Here is a 5,901-nt window from a genome sequence, read left to right on the forward strand (position 1 = left end):
TGAATGGAAAAACAAAATGTGGGATATACATATAATGGGATATTATTTGGCCGTAAAAAGGAATGAAGTTCTGGTGCATGGGTCTATAGAAGAGTGTTGAGTAAAATAAACCAGAAACAAAAGGGCAAATGTTAGATGATTCCATTGGGGTGAAATACCTAGAATATGAGCATTCATAGACACAAAGTTAACGCACAGGCCTGGGATTCGGGGAAATGCGGTGTTACTGCTCCATGGTGCAGTGTCTGTTTCGGGTGATGGAAATGGAATCTGTCACATCACAGTGACAGGTGATGACAATAGTAGCACAAGATTGCAAACGTAACCTGTACCACTGCGTCGCTTTGAGTTGTGTAGATATAGTCACAATAAAAGCTTATGAAAGAAACTAAAAATGAAAAAAGAAATACCTTAGAACACATAACCCCAAACCTACAATATTAGTTACCTCTGGAGGGGGAGGGGAAGATTAGCTTCAAGGGTGTGAAATGTTTTATCACGTAACCTGGGCAACAGACAAGCAAATATTCATTAAGTAAATATTTGTAGTCTTTATAAAGATTACTTATAATACAAACTTTTATTCGTATACGTCTACTGTGTATTTCATGATCTGAAACTTCTGAAATAGTATTCATCGAAAACATTTCAATAAATTAACTCTATATGGAAAGGGATTTTTGTTCTGTTTGGTTCATGAATGAGCAGGATGGAATTCTGGGGGTGGGCAGAGAGTAAGAGTGTCAGGAAGGGTCGGAGGGCAGGGTGGTTCCATGCTTGTCTCCGTGCCTGCTTCAGGGCGCTGGCTCCCAGGACATTGTCTCCCAGCTCCACCGTGCCCTTCTGTGTCTGGCTCTTCGGTGTTAGGGTTGGACTCTGCAGACCCGCTCCTCTGTCCCCGGGCCCTCTGTAAGTCTCTGCTCATAGGGGGAACTACAAAGAGATTGCAAGACTGTCAGTGTCTCCTTCGAGTCTGCTTCCTGCTTGCTACATCTCCAGAGTGGACCGGGAGCCCTCCAAGGACAGAGGCAGGATTTTAGTCCTCAAAAGAAGGCCTTCCTGAGACCAGGGAAGATGAGTGTCACACCATACGCGGCTTCCTGGGGAGGAGCGCTGAGCCCCCTCCTTGCACTGTGGCAACCTGTTCCATGACAGTTAAGAGGAGCTCCTCCAGAGAACACAGGCAGTCTCACAGGGTCCCCTAGAAGCGGTACAGTATCTGCTCTGTCCCTTCTTCTTTTCAAGTTTCAAGGATTAGGGGCCCTTTAGGTGTGCCTGGGTTTTGTGATGGGTCCGGATCAGCGGGTTTCTGGAGCAGTGGGGCTGGACCCCACTTGTCCTCTCCCCACCGTGTGCAGGTCCCGACAGTCCACAAACAGGAGACCCTGCAGTGCCCGGTAGGTTCGAGACCAGCATCCAGGTCCCGACAGCTCACAAACAGGAAACCCTGCAGTGCCCAGTAGGTTCGAGACCAGCATCCAGGTCCCGACAGCTCACAAACAGGAAACCCTGCCGTGCCCAGTAGGTTCGAGACCAGCATCCAGGTCCCGACAGCTCACAAACAGGAAACCCTGCAGTGCCCGGTAGGTTCGAGACCAGCATCCCTGAACCGTCCAAGCAGGAGAGGATGTGAAATGCCCTCTGGCCGCCCTCTTCTCCATACTTGCTCAGCCTTGCTCTGACTCCTTAAAACCCTCGGATGAGCACATGCTGGTGCCCCGCCCACAAGCCTGGGTTCCTGCCGCACAGGGTCCCTCCTGGGAGTCTAGGGACCCCCGCTCCATTGAGAAGACCCCCTTCCTCGGAGTCTGGGCTTTTCCTGCATATGTTCACCTTAATAGTTCCAACTTCATCCCTTTCCCCCACCTCTAAGGGGGGAGTTGCTACTCCATGAACCCTTATTACCCCATTTGCATTTTCAGACTTCCAGTGCCACGTTAGTGATGCTTTCTCGTGCCTTGATCCTGGTGGATCCACCAACGGGCTGGTTTCAGCTCTGAACAGGACAGGAGTGGAAGGAATTATGCTCCTAAGGACACTGGAAGTCTTACAGACACGCAAAACTGCCTCAAAGGCCCAGATGCCAAGAGAAGACACAGCTGAGCTCCGACATGGTCATCTTTCTCAGCATGTTCACAAGCAAGAGAAAGCTGCCGGGAGCAGGGTGGGGAACAGGTTGCTTTATTATTTCACTTCAGCCAGGGGATACAAATAAATCATCTAGGGAATGGCCTAAGAATTACTATTTGGGGATGCTGGGGCAGGCTACAGAGTTGGGATAAGAGGTCAGAGACTGGATTTTTAGAAAAGTTGATGTCTTCACTAATATCTCTTAGCAACACAGACCAGCCCAAGGAAGATGAAGTCAACGCTTTCATTTCTCTAAATCTGATATTTTTCAGCTCAGGTCCACTTCAGCAGCAGCCTCCAGAGCTCTGACTGCTGCCCCCTCCGCAGCAGCTGGAGCCCCCCGAGGGCTGGCTGCAGCAATCAGAGCTCTGGTGCCTGCGGCGGTGGGATCTGCGGCGCCTGTGGTGGCTCAGGCAGCAGCCCCCACCCCCAGAGCTGCCGCAGTCCCCGGAGCTGGGACCACAGCAGCCCCCCGAGCTGGGGCCACCGCAGCCCCCCGAGCTGGGACCACAGCAGCCCCCAGAGCTGACACTGCAGCAGGAAGAGACTGGAGCTTTGGGGGGGCACTTAGGAGGGCATTTTGGGGGGCATTTAGGAGTTTGGCACTTGGGAGGGGGCTGGCACTGCTGCTGGCTCTGCTGGCAGGACATCTCGGCAGGCGGGCAGGAGCTGGGGGAGAGTCACACACAGTCAGACCCAGGACACAGAGATGCCCTACACTTCTTGTTCTTTGGCACTCCTTTATAATCATAGAAAATTAATCTCCAGTAGTTTTACTTCTTTTACTGGTTTTATCAAACTTTCACATCATCTCTTTGGAGGACAGACAAGAATTTTTCCATTGGTCAAAGTAGTGAACTAAAACAAACAATATTAAAAATGCATCCAATAGTCAACATCTTATAAACGAAAGAAGAAATTATTCCAATTATGTCTTCCAGTTAAGGGGAAATTATTTCTTAGGAGGAAAAAAAAAAGCAAGCATTCCCTCTTGTCATAACTCTTAAGATGGTTGATTCTGTGCAGACAGCATTGCGAAGGGTCTTGGGGATGACCTGGCGCTACCACCTCACTTTGTAAAAGAAGGTTTTGAGACACTCTATCCATCAGACCTTGAACTGAATGCTGGCCCTTTTCTCCATGTGGAGTTCTGATCTCTGCTCCTCGCCTTCTCAAGGTAATGTTGGGCCTTGCGGCTCTCACCCACCTTGTAACCTACTCATCCAGAGAAGTTTGCAAACACGTTCTCTGAACCATGGATATATGGGTCCAGTAAACCCAAAGGAATCTCTGGTCCCCTCTCCACTGCCTGACTCTCTGCCCTTGCAGTTGAGGGCAAGGTTGTATTTTCAAAGGGTGCTTCCCTCTGGGAAACTCCAGAGTAGAGCCCAGTGCTCTGCCTTCCAGTGTCCCTAGTCCCAAGGAACCACCCCACTGCAGATTAGTCTGATTTCTCCAGAGTCCAGAGGTGCAGTCACCCAGTCCTTCCACCTCCTGAGCTTAGGAGGTGCCAGACTCTCTCCTGCACACCCTCCCTCAGGTGTCCTCGAACTCCCTTCCTTTGAAAATGTGGACCCCAATTTACCCCTTTCCCGAGACCCTGCCCAGCCTCCCCTCCTGCTTCCGATCTGAGCATCATCCTGGGGAGGCCCGTCTCCCACCCAGGGGACACTCAGTTCCCAAAGCTCCCCCAGCCACCCCTTCTGGTCTGAGCACCGTCCTGGGGAAGACCATCTCCTGCCCCGGGGACACTCACCGGCTCACAGGCAGGCACAGGGTCCGTCACACCTGGGAGGTGAGTGGATGCAGGTGCTCTGGTCCCCAGGCCTTTTATCCTGGCCTTGGGCTCCGCCCCAGCCTGTGAGCCAGGACCTGGGCATGAGAGGACCCGCCCGCTGCCGCCCACGGGGCCATGACACCCAGGGATGACAGGCAGATCATCACCTGCCTCCTACATGGGGCTGAGGACAGCAGCTCCCAGCCAGGAAGTGTTTGCCTGAGATGGGAGCCTGTGATGGATGGAAATGGACACAACTATTCCCAGAGTTCTCTTCTGCCTTTTCCACAGTGAAAAGCTTCTCTCCTCATAGCTTCTCTAGTCACAGTTAAGGGCCCCAGCCATTAAACTCCTCCTTTCCTCCCACCCTAGATATTAATTTTCATCTGGACCTTTTGAGCTGGATGGGTCTGAGTTGTCGGGTGCTCACATGCGCGTGTGCATGCGTGTGTAGTATGGTTAAGAGGCCTTAGAAACTTTAGCAGAGTATTCAACTTTTTTCAGCCTCAGCTTTATGACATTTTAAATGGAGATAATAATAGAAATGTCTTATTTTCAGGATTTAAGGATTTATTGAGATGACAAAAGTGGAGTAGCTAAGATAGCATTTAGCACATGGCAGACATTCAGAAAATGTCTGGATTTAAAGATGTACATAAAGAGAAACAGATAAAGATATAGATTTCTCAGGGATATTGGAAGTCGTTAGAGCCACAACTGCCTTTTAAGACAGGTGGATCTTGTCAAAACAAAATGCCGTTCATTTTTTTCTTCTATGGACCGTGATGAGTTTGGCTACGTGAAGGTAGATTTAAAGTGGATATGGGAAAACAGGACCAGAGAGAGGCATGTTGCCCTAAATTAAAGCAACAGAGAACAAAACAGTTTTCTAGAGGAAATATGAAGGGATGAAGTAAGAAAAATATGGGAAGGATGAAGAGAAGAGAGCAGCCAATGAACTGGCCTTACCCTGTGATGAACTGTTGTAGATGCTGAACTTGAAACCATTTGCATCCTTGAGATAAAAACTTCTGGTTCCCCAGGTAACATTTTCACACATGCAGATGCTTCCTGTGAGAGTTTTGCTTGTTTGGGAATGAAGTTGTTTTATTATGCAAATTAAGGGGGAATACCAGGATTCATATGTTGTTCGAAGTGAGAAGGGACAGAAAACCCATGTCCTGGGTGGCTCCAGACAAACCAGGAGCACAGATTCTTATTCATATTTCACTTGGTCCTGATTTTAAAATAATTTTGTATTGCATTTTTATCTTTTAATAAACTTTAAACCTTTGTGCAATGACCTACTGGATAGCAAGAAGACTGGATAGTAGGCTGAATATTTGACTGAATGGCCAGACAATCAAATGTCAGGGAGACTGTGATTAAAAATACTAAAAAAAATTATAATTATAATATTAATAGCTCACTTGTAGTGAGCAGGGACAGACTACCGGGCACTGCTCTAAGCTGTTTCCATTCATTTAATGCCCATGGAGACCATCCACCCAATGGACCAAGATATTCATTCATAAACCCCAAGCAGAACAAAAGCAAACAAAGCCCATAAGTAAGATTGTATGTTCAGAGGGAAGATAGATGTTAGTTTTGGAAAATAGGAGAAGGAAAAATGAATTCTGGCAAATGGTCTCTGAAAAAGATTTTTTATGAACCAAAAGGTCTGTTAGGATATACTCTTTTAAAAATGATGGGACAGTGAATGGAGGTGGCTGAAGGATGCGCTGACTGAGAAGTAGAATGGCGAGCTGTTGTGCATACATATGATTGAATAGCGTGCGACTATGGAAAGGAACAAAGTCGTGAGGCATGCAACAAGGTAAATGAACCTGCAGGACAATATGTGATGCAAAATAAGCCAGAAACAAAAGAGCAAATATTGTATGGTCTCTTTTAGAAAACAATTATAAGAAAATTGGGGTCTAGATTGTAAGCTCTTATAGCAGTCACATTTAACCCAGAGCTGTATCTGTTAT

At 47.9% G+C, this 5,901-nt stretch overlaps 1 long non-coding RNA gene across 1 annotated transcript; it reads right to left on the minus strand.

The window, feature by feature from the left end:
• Positions 1–2,165: 2,165 nt before the first annotated feature.
• Positions 2,166–3,936, minus strand: LOC143678698 (uncharacterized). The gene is made up of 2 exons (XR_013173412.1): positions 3,887–3,936; positions 2,166–2,799 (listed from the first exon to the last, which is right to left on the minus strand). It is a non-coding gene; the product is annotated as an uncharacterized LOC143678698 (long non-coding RNA).
• Positions 3,937–5,901: the final 1,965 nt, after the last annotated feature.

This window comes from Tamandua tetradactyla, chromosome 4 (assembly GCF_023851605.1).
Source record: "Tamandua tetradactyla isolate mTamTet1 chromosome 4, mTamTet1.pri, whole genome shotgun sequence".
NCBI classification, from domain to species: Eukaryota; Metazoa; Chordata; class Mammalia; order Pilosa; family Myrmecophagidae; genus Tamandua; species Tamandua tetradactyla.